This window comes from Urocitellus parryii, chromosome 8 (assembly GCF_045843805.1).
Source record: "Urocitellus parryii isolate mUroPar1 chromosome 8, mUroPar1.hap1, whole genome shotgun sequence".
In the NCBI taxonomy this organism is placed as follows: domain Eukaryota; kingdom Metazoa; phylum Chordata; class Mammalia; order Rodentia; family Sciuridae; genus Urocitellus; species Urocitellus parryii.
Window position 1 is genome coordinate 55699646 of NC_135538.1, and position 17040 is coordinate 55716685.

A 17040-nucleotide genomic window follows, 5' to 3' on the forward strand; every position below is an offset into this window, starting at 1 on the left:
TTGTCCTTCTGAGCTCCAAGTGGTCCAGAGTCCATTCTGAAGTCATTGTAAGACAGGAAGTTCATTTTGGTAAATAGAAAGTAAATCTCATCAGAGCTACACAGAGGAGACTTCCGGCAAGACACTACAAGTAGGCACCCAGGAATGATGAAGCATGTGCTGGCCCACACCATGGCCCGATGCCTGCAGACTGGACTTGCTCATGTAGACATGGGGCATTCACGTGAAGAGCAAAATGAGAAGTGGGGTCAAGGCAAAGAAGATTTTGGCCTTTATTACATTTTTTAAAAAATGTTGTACACCTATAATCCCAAAAATGTTGTACACCTATAATCCCAAAGCTACCTGGGAGGCTGAGGCAGAAGGGTCACTACTTCAAGCCAACCTGAGCAACTTTGTGAGACCTGGTCTCAAAATTCAATAGAAAAAGAAAGAGGGCTGTGATGGAGCACCCATGGATTCGATCCCTAGTACTAAAAATAATAAGAGTAACAAAATAATAATTAGTCCAATTAGTGAGGTTTTGTAGTATTTTTTTTCTTTAGAAAAAAGGATTAAAAGTTATCAATTTTTCCTACTGCCTTCCTTTTATCTTAGTTTCCAGATCTGAGACTACAGAAGGTTTTATAGACCCCCATCCCTGATAAATGATATGAGATACCCTTGGGGATGGAGACTTTTTATGTGGAAATTTCTAGGTTGAACTTGATCCATCCATGGGTGGGGAGGTTTGGGTACCATGAAGGGCATCCATCCTGGCTGTTGGCTGGGAGGCATGTGTGATAATTTACCTTCTCTCCAGCAGGAGAGAGCACTTCTTGGTCCTCTACTCCAGCCCACAAACCTGTCTCAGCCACCTATCTTTCAGGGAGGTCCCAAGGCTGACTTATTAAGCTTGTCTTCATGGAGTTCTATCATTTTGGGAGTAACTGTCACATCCACTATACCACGCCCACTGAAAATCCAGGGGGACTGGGATAGTGTGGTAGTGTTATAAAGGGCACCAAACACAGAGTTAGAAGACCTAGTTATAGTCCTTGCTTTATACGTGAGGGCTGGTGCGCAAGAGCAGGCCTCTGTTCCCCGTGGGCCTGACTGTCAGATGAAGGAGCTGGGGGAAATCTCCAGGGTTCTCCTGCCTCTGAGATTCTCCTAGTCTATGATGTGCTATCATCAATGGTAGCAAAGATCTGATAGACTGCCATACCCTCTAGGGATGTGCCAGGAGGCATTTAGAACTGAGAAGACATGACCCATCTTATGAGAGAAGCCAGGACTGTTCAGTCCCTTTCTTGGCCACAGGTGTCCAGGTGATAGGACACCCAGCAGCACTATAGTCAGCACAGGTTCTTAGGGAAGGAGCGAAGCATCTTCCATTGCTCCCTGTGTTCCTCCAATCCTCTCCCGTTTGAATAGTCAACTTGAAATGGGCCATAAAGCTCCACATCAGATAGCGTGATGTTATCAAACCCCCTCAGTCCTGCTTTTCATCTCAGAAGCATCGGATTGGAACTGACTCCTAGACACAGTAGGAAACACCCACTCCTACCCCTTCCTCCACTAGAACTATTTCAGAATCTCTTGCAAAGAATCTACTCCACTTTTGGGCTAGGGTTGTAGTTCAGTGGTAGAGCGCTTGCCTAGCACGTGTGAGGTACTAGGTTTGATCCTTTGCACTGCATAAAAACAAACACATAAATAAAGTAAAATAAAATAAAAGTATTATGTCCATCCACAACTAAAAAACTTTTTTTAATCTCCTTTTTGTTTTTTTTGTACTGAGGATTAAACTCAGAGGTACTTTACCACTGAGCTAAATCTCTTTTTTTTTTTTTTTTTTTTTTGAGACAGGATCTCACTAAATTGATGAGGCTGGCTTTGAATTTTCCATTCCTCTTGCCTAGTCTCTGGAGTTGCTGGGATGACAGGCATGCACTACCGGGCCTGGATAAGAATGCACCCCATGTTTTATACCTTTGTGAAAATAATTTCTCCATTTGTCTCTCATTTAATGTTTACCAGCCCTCAATGTTGAGATCTGACCAGAGAATTAGGACACATTTCAAATTTACTTAATTTTTTTAAAAAAATATTTTTTAGTTTTTTTAGGTAGACACAATATCTTTATTTTTATTTTTATATGGTGCTGAGGATCGAACCCAGTGCCTCACACATACGAAGCGAGCAATCTACCACTTGAGCTACAACCCCAGCCCCCAATTTTTTGATAATATATATACCTGATACAAAATTCAAAAGATTCAAAAGGATATTCAAGGTAAATTATAAGTCTTTCTCCCACCCTGTACCTTAGCCTCTTATCTCTTCTCTATAGGCATCCATGTTTTCCAGATTCTTGCGTTTTGTTTAAAGATATTCAATGCAGGAGTTGGCAGTATAGTTCAGTGGTAGAGTGCTTGCATGGCACACACAAGGTCCTGAGTTCAATCCCCAATGCTCCCTCATCAAAAAAAGATGATTTAATGCATATATAGAATGCTGGTGTATACCTGTTTCTCCCTTCTCAAATGGCAACACCGGTACTATCTATTTTTTGCTTGCTTTTATTCTCTTAAAGCTATAACGAGTATTTCCATTGTAGCACATGTAGAGTTGCCTTGTTCTTTTTTAATAGTAGCATGTTATACATTGTATAGATGATCATGATTTATGTAGTCTATTAAGAGACATTTAGATGTTTTGCAAAATGTTTTTATAGTAGAGCTGCAGTGAATGTCCTTGTACACATGACAGTGTCTTGTCGTGTACTATCTTGTGTGGTTCGTTTCATTCTTGTGTGCAAATGTCTATCTTTTCAATTAGATTGTGAGGTCCTAGAGAACTGGGACATTGTGCTAACCTGTAACTCCAAAATGAAATGCAGCATTACACACATATTTTGGGTCTCATAAATATTGAAGAACTAATTAAAACTTCTCAATTGTGCCATTGATACTCTAGAGAGAAGCAAATGACATTTGAAAGGTTAAATGATCTGTCTAAATCGTAGAGAACTAGCCAAAGAAGCAACAATAAAATAGATAAAAATAAGGTAGATATTCAGACTATGCTACCAAAATAGGCCATTTTCCCAGTGTTTACATATACTCTCAGAAGAGAGAACCCCGCTTACTAGCCAAGAAAGGGGAGTGAACAACTCCTCTGGAAAAATTGTCGTCTTGGCAGATGTCAAGACAGGCAGATGTCCTCATCTTTTGGAATTTATTGAGTAAGTGTTGATTCCAGTTCACACAACGGTGTCCTAGTGACCTGGAAAAGTTAGAGTTAAGTGTGGCCCGAAATGCCTGACTGGTGGGCAGGGAGACATTTTCTTCTCTCAAGTAGGAGTCTCGCTCAGCCCAGAGGAAAATAAAAAAGAAGGAAGAAAGGAAGAAGGAGGGGAAACCCGGAGGAGGAAAAGCATACTCTGACTATATGGCAGCCCTGGAAGAAATCAGGGAAAAGAGGGAATGAGTAGATGCTTTTAATTGTCCTGTATCAGCTGTCATCGGTGATATACGAAGAGAATGCTCCTTTGTTAACAAACAAGGAGGGTGTTGTTATCATGATGTTTAATGAACACTCATTATAACCTGGTAGTATGAAATGTGTGGTCTGATTGGTTGATCTCAAAACAATTATGTCGACATCTCATAGCTTCAAGATCATGCAGCTCTGCAGTTTCGCAACCCATTACCCCTTAAAAACAAAATAGTTTTTCATGCACATAAATATTATATTAATCTTTATGAATCTTTTCCAGGATTTCCAAGAGCCCGCCTAGAGTGACTCTAGTATCGAAACTCTCTCTCTCTCTCTCTCTTCTCTCTCTCTCTCTCTCTCTCTCTCTCTCTCTATATATATATATATATATATATATATATTTTTTTTTTTTTTTTTTTGAGGTAGTAAATTTCCTTTGCCCTCAAGAGAAAGGAAGGGGAATAGTGCTGGATTGCTTGTTTTCTTTGCTCTTTCTTTTTCTTTAGTGGCCTGAAGGAGCAGACCCATTTAGTCTAGTCAAGGAAGAATACCCTCATTCACTCTCATACCCACTCCTCAACCAATACAGGCCTGGTCATCAGGTTTATGGGTTGGAAAACAAGCAAACACCACCATCGGATAGGAAGTGTGGATGTCACACAGCACTGAAATGCAAGAGTCATTTGAAGAGCATAATTATCCAAGGTGGCACTTTGATGAGGGGATGGAGGTTGACACTCCTAAGCTTGAGTAAAGTGCCCTGGAATCTGAGTGGCTATTGAAATAGTCTACATTTTAAGTCCCTGCCTCACGCCAAAGTGCTGGCAGCTCTCTCACAACAAGGCCCACCTGGGCACCTATAGCCCAGCCCCATGGGGCAGGGAACCATGTGCTGAGTCATCAGTTCCTCCCCAAACTCTGAGCCAAGAGCTACAGGGCAAGGCTACCTTGCTTCCTTTGCCACCTTAACCAAAACACTGAGCCGGACAGAGTGGCTAGAAGGGAGTGCCACCAGCTGATGTTTTAGTAAGACTTTTTAATGTCAATACATCCTTATTAAAATGAGCAGCAAACTTTCCACTTACTGATTTGTAGAAATGGACTTAGAGGTGATCTGATTTAACTGCTGCATCTGAAAGATGTGGTAACAGTTATAGAGAGGTTACATGTCTTGCTAAAGTCACTCAACTGGCTAAGCCAGGAATAAGCCCAGTTTTCTTGCTCACCTGCCCCGAAACATCCCCCAGTACAGAGCTCTTTGCATTTTGTGACACCAACCCTCCCACCCCTGCTAGCCCTTGCCACTGTTGTGGAGTGCGTGCTGTTGAAATAAAATAGTGATTGGTTAATATGATTTTATGTGTCCTTAAGAGAAGCTGGGATGGTTGAAGATACAATCTGGGACATTTCAACAGAGAATTTTTGTTGTTGTTGTTTCTTTTTGGTACCAGGAATTGAACCCAGGGGCATCTAACCACAGAGCCACATTCACAATCGTTTTCCTTTTTTTTTTTTTTTTTTTAAATTTTATTTAGAGACAGGGTCTCGCTGAATTGCTTAGTTCCTCCTTTTTGCTGAGGCTGGCTTTGAACTTTCGATCCTCCTGTCTCAGCCTCCTGAGCCACTGGGATTTACAGGTGTGCACCATTGGCCCACCCCCAAAGAATAGTTCATGTAATTTTAAAGGCAAAAACAACTTAGAATTTTGTTTCTTTATGGTCCTATCCAGAAACTCAGGTTTCTGAAGAGCTACATAGAAATGATACCATAGTCCTGTTTCAAGAAACCAATCAACTGTTCTTAAAATAATCCACTGATTTGTTATAACTCCGCTTTCCCTTTTTAAAAAAAAAATTTAATTTTTATTTACTTATTTTTTACAACTCAGTTGTTCATGATGGGACATAGCCAGACTTAACAATCATCACTTTTGTTGATATCTGTTCCAATATTGCTTCATGGGGGCTAATACATATATAACAAGTGGAATATGGAATTTTCTATTAGACATCTGGAATCTGATATAGTCAGAATGTATACTGGTTTTACTCAAATATACTTTTTTGAACCAAAGATGAACAAACACCTATAAAAGGCTACAAAATCAAAGCCAGGTATTAGTATTTTTAATTAAATTTGATCCCTCATAGAAGATATTTGTCTAATTTATTTTAAAAGAGGTCAATAGCATTAATCAAATTATACTTTGCCTCTTCCTCTTGAGGCAAGTAGTTCTTTGAGGTCAAGGTCTTGGTCTTGCTCATACCTCACGTTCAGATCAGCCTGACCCAATATGTGAACATTACATGTACCTTGAATGAACAAATGTGAGAACAAATGGGTAAAAGTGCTGGATTTATCTTTCATTATTAGAATGAAACCTCAATTGAGACAAAAATAAGAGACTCTCGGGATCCACTTAGATCAACCTATCTGATGAAAGGATTGGAAAACAAGAGGAACAGGGAGGATTTCCTAAGCCTCTTTTTCTTGTGAGGGGAAAGGGTCAGAAGGACACAAGACTATGTGAACTGCATTTTGTGGATCCTCCCCAGACTCTCTAACTTGATAGTACACAATAAAGCACAGGCTTCAGGAGGCATTTAAAACTATATTTTTCTTGAAAAATCTGTATGTTTTATGGACTAAGGCCACTCTATGGGGGTGGAGAAAGTGGTGGCCACAATATAGGAAGGTCCTGTGGAAGTTACCAGGGTACAACCAGCTCTGGTCACAGTTCCTAGCTATGTGATCTGAGGCAAGCTATTGTGGGACATTTTCTATGTGCTTAGGACTCAGGTTTTTTCCTGAATTAACTAATTTGTTTGACCTTCCTAGGCTGCTTCTTCCTTATACATAGAATGGAAAAATGAGCTTATCTCAAAGGGTATTTGTGAGGATAAAAATGAGATAATGGCTGGGACAGACTAGTGACTTATACAGGATAAATCAAATGTGAGGCATTATTTTCATAATTATTGTATTACAGAAGCACCAGAAGCTGTATTTAAGTTCATTTTTACTTTCTGTTTCTTCTACTGGAACGATGCCATTTAAAATGAGTACTACAGAGGAGAAATAGGCATGAGTCATACGTCATATGTTCTTTGGAACCTTAATCTCTTGCTCTTTTCATTTATCTCATGAAGGAAATGAACCAAAGAAGGAAAAACCGAGGCAAGAGTGAGAGAAGATAAAAATTACTCTAAGAAGGGCCCAGCTAATTTCTAGAAAGCTTTATCTGCAAATAATATGGTCAAGCAGTTCAGTGTATTTCAAAAGGTCTGCGAGGCTATTGGCGTGTGCTTTGGAATAATCCTGTATTCTATTTCCCAAGCCTTCTGCTCTCAAAAGAGTAAGAAGTACACTGACACTGTAGACGCCTGGAAGCTTCCTTCTGGTCTGGGCGGGACTAGCCTCTTCTGAAAAACAAGCCAACTTCATTCTGGGCCTCGAAGCTTGACGGTGTCATTTACAGACTGTGTCACTCTGTAAATGGCCAGAGACATTCCAGAGTTCATGACTGTTGTGTAACAACAACACTTCAAGGGTGGCTGCAGGCACGAGGCACAACACGCCCCAGTGTGTGGTGAATGTGGAGGAACCACTCCCCTGGAATGTGCCATTGCCTTCCTCTCCGTCCCCACCAACCAAGCGTGCTGGGGGCGGGAGCAGGACAGACTGGAGGGACGACTCTATTTTCAGGGAATGACAAATTGATTGTGCTGATTGGGTGAGAGTACTTACCTGTCCCAGCTCTGGTTCCAGGGACATCCTCCAGGGAGGATTTGTTTAGTAGTGATTTGTAGGAGGAAGTGTCGCAGAGCAACAAGAACCCAAACAACATGCTACCAAAGAGGACTTTGACCAAGCCTTGCCGAGAAAAGCCTCCTTCCCAGGTCCCTACAGCCACCAAGTTGCTGGAGAGGACATTCCATTCCACTGAGAGAGAGAAGGAGACAAGATGGCAGCTCTAAATTACATGGGCAATAGCCCAGGAGGCTTGTAAACATTTGAGGAGTTGATTGTTATTTTCATTCCTGACGGGTTTGGTGGTGCAAATAACAACCCCATAAACTGCTGAAGCCTGGCTAGAGTGCTGAGGACATGCATTTGTGACCATGAGTGACAGCAAGGGATGAATATTCATGACAGAGTGAGTCCAAACTGCTCCCCGAAGCAGGTCAGTTGGTGTGTGAACTCAAAACAGCCCCTAGATGGAAATCAAGTTTATAGACTTAACTAAAGAAAAGGACTCATGGTTACAAGCATGATCCAGAAATGTCACTAGGGGAGCTGAGGGGAAGGGGAGCCGGGGATCTTTGTTCAACAGGTATGGAGTTTCAGTTTTGCAAGATGAAGAAGTTCTAGAGATCTGTGGCACAATAAGGTGCATATAGTTGACACCACTGCACTATACAGATGGTACGTTTTATGTTAATATGTGTGTGTTTTACTACAATATAAATAAGAAGGAAAAAGAAAAGGACTGTCACAACAGAGTCTGCCCTAAAATAGCTCAAGTCAAATACATAGCTATGCTGCAAACTCCTCATCATTCACCCAGTACCCATAGGTACAGTGCTAAGGAGGCAGGTATTAAGTTACTCTCAGGCTCCACAGAGGTCATTGTGGCCATTCTTTGGGCTTCCCAGAACCTCCAAGCACTTGAAGGGAAGCATCTTCTCTTTCTGTTGCTTGATGTCTGCCCCTCACCCTAAGGTGATCAGGACTACACAAAAGATACACTTTTGCGGCTGAGGACTGAAGAGTGTGTCTAGGCCAGAGAGGCCAGCTGAAGGATCTCTCTTCTCCCCTCTCCCCTCATGCCCCTTCCCGGCCCCCAACACCTTCTACCCCCACAGGCACCAGCAAAAGGGACTTTCCCTCTCTAACCACCAGGGTCTCCAGTGGTGAGCAAAGACGATGACAAAGGACATAATGCGGTTTCTGCTCAGTTAGAAGCACAGGAAAAACTTTCAAACAGCCCTTAGAAGGGAGAAAAAAACCAAGTACGGAAGGAAGTCTGCACCTTCAGCACAGACACTACCCTGCTTTTTTCTTTTTCTTTAATTTTTTTTTTCCTCCCTGTCTGTTGGAGAAGCCCAGCAAGTGCCTCCTGGTCCTTAGCCGAGCTCCCAGAGAGTCTCTACTAGAAAACGCTCATTTTCCTTCCACCACTTTCAGACGCATTTCTCTGATGTAAACAAGATTCAGACCTGGATTTAAAAGATCCTTCTCTCACTTCTAAGTGATAGAGCCAGTTTTAGAAGATTCCTTCCTTCCTTCCTTCCTTCCTTCCTTTTCTTTTTCTTTTTTTTTTCCAGCCAACCCTTTTAAGAGCACATCATTCTTCAGGCTATAGATGAGCAATAATACGTTATTATACTCAAGTTGGAGGAAGGGTTGGAATAGCTGTAACCTATCTAAGATGGGCTGAATGGTCTGCTTTGGATAATGTAATTTTCAGTCTGGAATCCACGTGTAGGTCAAAACTAAAGGAGACAAAAACTAGCAATTTGAAGCAAAACTGCTATAAATCTCCTAGGGTTTCTGTTGGTTGCAAAAGCTGTATAGCAGGTGGGCATACAGCAAGTCTTCAGATGATCCTTAGAGGAGCCGTGACTTTTGGGATTCCATTGCTTAGGAACAAAAAGGCAGACCAGACTGCTCTTCCTCAACTTTATCATCTCTGCTTCTAGGAACATTGGTTAACTGTATATGGACAATATTTAAACAAGAGAACATGCCTCCTTTAACTCAGGAGCAATAGTTTTTTTTTTTTTTTGTAATGTGCATTTGAAACAGAAAATATGTTTCCTCTGCTTTGTAGAGAACACACAGACTCCATGCTCTAAAGTGAAATGAACTTTAAAGCCAGTTTACTCAAAACAGCATCTGACTCTTGCAATCACCTCAGGCCTTCTACCTGAGGACCACACTGCCCTTCAACAGCAGTTGAGGATACTGTAAGGCATGCTTTAATGGGGGTGGGATTAAGATCGCACCTCAGTTTCCTCTTTGGGACACTGTTGACCTGAGGCTAACAGAGACCTGCTGAAGCCAGACACCTATCCTTCTACTAAAGCACCAGGCAATGCAAACTTCGGGTGGTCGGGGAATTGGCCACCCCCAAAGGGATGGAAACCTCTCAATGAAAGGAATCTGGAATGAGCTCAGCTTTAGAGACAGTGGTTGTGTGGAGTTAGAAGTGAGATGGATTCAGAATAATGGCAGGCCACAGCTGGCCACAATTCTCCAGAACTCCCCATCTCCTCCTTCTTTACTGACATGTCTGTAGAACTAGTTAACAGTTAAGCTCCTGACAAAGCAAAAGACAGTAATTTAATGCTATAAAGCTCGGCAGTTTTGGCAAGCCTGCCCAGGTATGATAGCAGAAACTCCTTTGGGTCCTGCCCAGCTGGGCAATAGTAGCATTGTTTCATCTGCTAATGCAGGAAGCAGAGTTTGTTTCCAGTTCCAGCATGAACTTGCTAGGAGTCTCGGACATTTCCCTTGACTTTCCTTTCCTTGATTTCCCTATTTCTGGGCTGGAGATACTCAAAACCCAATGCTATCTACTTCCTGCATGAAAAACCTCAGGGATGAAAGCATATTGCTTTTAACTTTCCTGCCAGTGCAAGGCCAGGATCCTCCTGTGGCAACAGCAAGAACAGATACCAAGATCTCCATGGGCTCTCAGGAAAACCTTAGTCCCATTGGCCAATGGAGAGAACTATAGCCTTATCCTGGTTATTAAAAATGAGATGTGTTCATTAGACTTGATCTCATCCTTTGATTGTACACCAGCTGTGTGCACAGTTCATTCAGCACCTCCATGGGTCATCTGGGTCAAAGGCTGCCCTGGGCTGGCATTCTCAGTCCCTGGGACACCTGCCTCCCAGGTTCTGTCACAGAGATGAGGGTTGGCCAGGGAGGGCAACAGAAATGAAGGGCACAGAAAGCACTTCCATGCAACCTTGGGATTTGTGAGCACCCATTTACCACCTCCCTTCTGCTAAAGCAGATAATCAAAAGTTAGCTGTGTGTATAGACAGAATTGTGTTCTCCACTTCAGATATGGAGGGTGCCACCTTGCAGCTTGGGAACTGGCTTTTACCATTGGCACCAGCCATCCTTCATGATACTGGGCCTATCTTCTGGTGGGTGGCAGAACACTTCCGTTCATCATCCTCTTCCTGGAGGCTCAGAGGACAGCAGAGTCACACTGGTAGAACTGGTCCATTTCCTAGTGCTCCCTGCACTTCCTGAAGTATGCAAAGGGTTGGAGGGACAGCTATGATTGGCATTTTACTTGCTCCGCCTGAGCCTGCTGAGCTCCTGAGAAGGGTAATCTGTCAGCAGTCAGCACAGAAGAGACTCGTGCCAGGGCCATCATGTCCTTATGGGACACATCGCCAGGAATGACAAGGAGCACTGAGTATGAAAACACATGGTCACTTTCAGAAAAAACAGGCAAGAACTTCAAGCCTCATGAAATTCCCGGCTTCTCCTTACCTTCCCCTGGCCCTCGCCCCTTGATTTGTCTATGCTGCGTGTCCCCCCCACCCCCAGGATAGACATCACCTGCCTTGTGGTGTCAGCAGGGCGGAGGGGTGACCAAGGCATGTTTTCTGGGTTCAGGGTGGTAAAGGGCCCACACGCGTCTGTGATGGGGGGTAATCACAATGAAACTGAACACTCAAGTAGAAAGCAGAGTCCGCCCACAGGAACTGCTGCGAACCAACTGCTGCAACGTGGCTTAGCGCGGACCCGCTGCTCGGGTCAGCCTCGGCTTCCACGCGCTTGTGATTCAGTAATAACTGGAAGCACAATTGCTTTTTCACTCACTATTTTTTAACGGTTTATTCATAAAGCAATTTTTCACTTTTCACTTATTTTCAGCCCCTTTCACATCTCTCTACTCACAGCTTCTGCCTCGGCTTCACCTTTCCCTCGCCCTTCCTCCCCCCTTCAGCTTAATTTTTCTTTATTCCCTTTTTTAAACCTTGAACCGTTAAAATGGTATAAAGGTCTTGAGTGCTTTGCTAACCGAAATGTTTCCTTTCAACGTCTCCTTAGGGTCTCTTTCTTGGGTTTCATTCCCTTCCTTAAGCTGCTGGTATTTCTGTCCCCTGGTCCTTTGGGGACAAGAAATTTAAATCTTTCTCACTTGTCGTGAAAGCATGCCTTTGCTTTAAAAAAAAAAAAAAAGTCAAAGAAGAAAAACCAAAAACCCATTAAATTAAACACCGTAGCATTCATAGTACTTAAGTCTAGCAGGGGTCTGATTTAAGCACAACCCATTATTTCCATTAAAAGAACCTTGATTCCTTTCAGATGAGTATATTCCTGGGAAAAGTGCCTGGTTCTCACAAATTAGCAGGACCTTTACAAGCTCACTCTCTTTCACCAAAAGAAGACACAATAGTCGTTTCCATGCAAGCTCACCCCTCATTCTCCCCCCCACCTTTTTTTGACATTTGCTCTCTAAATTACAAATATCTGCCTATAGCAATGATCAGAGTTCCAAGGAAAGCAAACCAAATGACTATAAGAGAAAATAATGGAATCTCAACTCACTACAAGTGTGATACTTCCAAAAGAGCAGGAAGACAACCCAGCAATGGTTCTTCACTTTAAGGATCAGGAAATGGAGGACCAGGGAGTTTCCAGGGCTTTCTTGAGAGCATGTAGTTGACAAGAGACTAGATTGAGCCAGGACTAGATCTGAGCTTCTAATCTCCTGGTTCACTGTGTTTTCTGTATGAGTGGGAGCTCACCATCTCAGGTCCCATCTTGGGTACATTTTTACACTCTGGCCGTCTGAGCCCTGGAAGAAGAAATAAGTGACCCCATTACTGATCCTCAGTTGGTTAGTGTCACAGCACTTCACTCTCCAGGTTATCAGTATTAAAACCAGGGAGGCAAGAAACAGTAATGTATCAGGGCACAGTGATGTGTCTCACTGCCTCTGGCTGTGTGGATGGGAACTGGCATTCAAGGGATGTTGATTGGAAGGAGAACAGGCAGAGGGGCCCCTTCTCTTCCCAAGAAATAACTACCATGAAAGAGCACTGGCTTGCAAGTCACTTTTACACAGTGTCAGGTGCAGTGCTAGGAGAGGATGGTACCATGTCTCATTTTCCATCCTTTTTCAGAAACCAAGGAAACTCCAGTGTGGAATACCATTCAAAATATTTAACAAAACATACAGTGGCTGGACACTGCTATTTGGGAGGCCAGGATAGAGGAATGGTAAGTTTGAGGCCAGCCTGGACCACTTAATGAGACCCTGTCTCAAAATTAAAAGAAAAAAAAAGGCTGAGGATGTAGCTCAGTGTCCAAGGACCTGGGTGCAATCCTTAGTACCATAAACAAAATGGAACACAGCCAAAATATACAGCAGAGTCTGTTTCACAGTACCATGGATTCTTCCTTAGAATTAGGCAGGCTCTCCATGTTTCTCTAGATACATGCAAAGCATTTCCTATGGGGCCTCAGGAACATTAAAAAACCTCTACAAAAACATCAAAGGGAATATTAAGAAGTCCTCCACAAAAATCTGTGTATTTCTCATCCCAGGTACATGATAATGGAAAATATTTGAATGTACACCCAGAAAGGATCTGTCACATTATCTTGTCCATTCTGTGCTTTCAAACAAGCTGACACCAAGCAAGGAGATTCTGCTCCTCTGGGAAGGAGCCTAGTATGCTAAAACCATAAAGGCGGTGAGTCTTCTCAATTTAAACTCTAGTCCCTTTTGCTGTGATTGAATTCCATTTCCATTGTTCTGCTCCTCACCAGCAAAGGAGAACAGCTGGTTATTGTCATCCACAAGTGAATCCCTCAGATGCCTAAAGATGGGGAGTTTTGCCAGAATTCCTTGAGATCAACCCCCTTTTGTTAACATGCTGGAGAGTTTCTTACCAAAATCACCCACTGATACTTTTCTGTCACTTCCTCTTTCTTGACGGAGGTAGAAAAAAACTACAAGATGACTGCATTTACCTTTAGACTGAATAAAACCTCCTATGTTCTTCCTCTTCTTCTCCTTCTCTACTTTTTTGGCAGTACTGGGGCTTGAACCCAGGAACACTCAGCCACTGAGCTACATCTTGCTAAGTTGCTGAGGCTAGCCTCCAACTTGCAATCCTCCTGTCTTGGCCTTAGCCTCTGGGATTACAGACAAAAAACTGGCAAAAAACTTCTAAAATTCAGAGAGAAGGAAAAGTGCACAAGGCCACCTCTGGTTCAGTATTTGTCAAACCTGGAAGAGCAAACTAGGAGAGGGTCTGTTAATTTATAGTATTCTATGAAACTCTGTGATGAAGAGAGATTATTTGCATAAATCTGGTTTAAAATAACTCTTTGGAATCTGGCTGCAGTTTTTGCCTGAAGAACATGATTAAGGCTGTATTGAGATTAAAATCAACTTATTTAAGGAGCAGCTGTCAGCAGCATTTTGAGCAGTTGGACTTGGGGGTTTTGAGGTGTTGAAGCTTGAAAAGGGATGTGATGACAGTGAGCGCCAAAGAGGCAGGCAGTGCCCAGACTGCTCTCATTCCTTCTGGCTGGAAGTTAATAATGACAAGGACATGTTATGGCCGAAGGACTGCATGGTGTCTCAAAGGAAACAGGTGTCTTCTGGACTGGTTGAGTGAGCACATTCCTTCTAACTTTCTTCCTCACCTTCAAGTCTTGCAGCCGCCCTGTGTGGTGCAGCCTGCCTTCCTAGACCAGATAATCCTGGAGGTCTGGTTTTACATTAAAACCTCACACCATGTGTCGCTCAATATTTTCATTCCCCTGTTCTGGCCTTTCCTCATTATCTTTTAGAGAAGGCTCTGTGCAGGTGTGTACGCGCACGTGTTGATTGCACACACACACACACACACACACACACACACACACACACACTCAAACACGAATAAGTTCTTCACTATACCAACTTGGGGGTCCTAAAGTGATCTCATTTCTCCCAAGAGGAAAAAATATCTATCAAGGTGCTCATAAAGCCTATGATACTGTATTTATAACTTTTCTATATTGCTTCATGGTGTGGAACTCTAGTCATCATTTCTTCATTTGTTTAGTTAAGGAAAATTTCAGAGAAGGGTGACTTCTTCAGTCTTGCTTTGCCCCACAAACAGCTGTGTAAAGCCTCAATCCAGCAGTATGGACTTCGGCAGGTGGACTTGGACTCATAGAGAACATTATCTTTCCATGTAGTGTTTCATTAAACAGCCAAGTTCATCCACCAGTGTTCCCGAGATATGTAACTCCCAAGCAAAAGAGATGTGATTTGCCAAGTAAAGAATGGTGATTTATGGTAATAGCTGTTACACTCTGGATCTTATTTGGCTTCGTTTTGAAAAATTATTACCACAATGGTTCTGTAGGATTTAGGAGTATAACCAGCACCGTTTGGCGCATTTATGACAATAGGGTTCTGGTTTTCTTAACTCCACAGTTAAGATGTTGGCAGCATTTCAAATTCTTGGCACAGATGTTTAAGTGAATTTGAGGAAGAAATATTAAAAACAAAATAAAACACCAGGCAGTTTTAAGTATCCAAATGTAAGAAGGAGCATTATTTTCTTAACATGCAGTTAGCATGGAACCATGAACTTGGTAATGGATATAATGGGAAGCATGAAAACCATTTGCAAAGGGCTTTTAGCTTCCCCAGCCCCCACCCCACCACCACTGAGGACCCTATCCCAAATGCATTTCCTATCCATATCTACCAGATAGGATTCAAATTTAGTTGTATCATATCTCTGGAAACAGGGTGGTTTCTGGAGCATCCACGGACAAGCAAGTAGACTCATTCCCACCATTGACTCGTGGGGCCCCAAGAAATGCTGCCACTGTCCCTGGGTTTTGTACTAACAATGCCCACATTCTGGTAAATCAACTTTCTGGAATTATTTCATGTGCACAAGTAGCAAATCTGCTTCCCAGGTTAAGAAGTGAAGGGGAAATAAATAGGATGTAGGGCATGCTGCACTGCCTGCTCTGTTAGTGACTAAAGCAACACTGCATGTCACCAGTGGACAGTGCCTAGACCCAGCTTCCCTGAGCTCCTCATCCACCAGCAGACTGGGTACACACGCACACACACATTGGAATTGACCCCAGTCTTCTCTACCTCCTCACACCCCAAGTCCATCAACAAAGTAAAACAAAGGTGGGTGTGGTGGCATGTCAGTAATCCCTACTACTCCGGGTCTGAAGTTAGAAGATTGCAAATTCGAGGCCAGCTTGGGCAATGCAGTAAGACCCTCTCTCAAAACAAAAAGGCATGGGGACGTGACTCAGTGTCAGAGCACGTGTTTTGCAGGAGCAATGCCTTGAGTTCAATCCCCACTACAGCAAAAAATAAATAAAAATCAACAACAAAAATAATCCAACAAAAGCTAACAAAATCTCCCCCCGCCCCCATGTCCTGGAGAAAAATTGAAATGCCTTTCTTAGAGAACACCTTTATAGCTCATAATTTAAAAAAAAAAATCATACACTGTTGAGAGTTATGAGGGACATAATAGATCAATGCCCAAGGTAGGTGGGGAAGATGGGGGCCTCATGGCTGGGGCTACTGGAAACAGAACCATGGTGGGGACAGGGAGAAGCAAATTGCATCATGTTCAAAGTGTGGTCCAGGCTCACCCTTAGAGTATGGGTAAGAAGTTGCTCACTGGCCCTCCACTCAAGACACTAGACAAGCATCGGTAAAGCATGAACATTTATATTTAATTTACATTTTGACAATTTGCACATAAATAATGTAAACCAGTACGTAAACATAAAAGAGTTTGTTGTTCTAGCAAAGTAAAAAGCCAATAACTTTGGTCAGTTTTAACTTTGAGTAGAGGAAAAAAAAACCACTGTTGATTGTGGGCTCAACATTCACATGTAAGAGGCCTAAGAGGGAAAAGACAGATGGCAAGAGAAGCAAGTGGTCCTTAGGAAGATTCTCAAATACAAGAAAGCATGAAAGGAAACCCATGTGTTCATTGAGAATAAAATATTTGGTGTCAACATCAGAATGACGCTTTGGTTTACCTACAATCAAGGACCCTGTCAAACACAGATACATCAAAAATTGTCAGTTTTGAGCTGAGGTGTAGCTCAGTGGTATAGAGTGCCTAACATGTAGGAGGCCCTGGCTTCAATCCCAGCACTGCCAAAACACACAAAAAAATCAAAAAACAAACCACAATTGTCAGTCTTGCTAGTCTAGGAATAGATCAGTAAGGCTCTTGGTTTTCCCTGGATTGCTTGAAATCTGTTGTTCTCTCTGCAAGTTGACATTAGTTGATGCGAACAAAATGGTGAATATATAAAAGAATTGAACAGTGATGTGTCAGTATTTAGGAAGGAGGGAAAGGAAAAGAAAGTTTGGTGGTAAAGGAATACTGAGTTTTTTTTTTTTTTTTAAATTTCTGTGACTCGACTGTGACCACATAATCATGATGTGGCAAAACAGAAACATAGCTGTTCCAGATGATCCTTAACAGCAAAAATGATGTATCACTTTCTCCCTGGTTA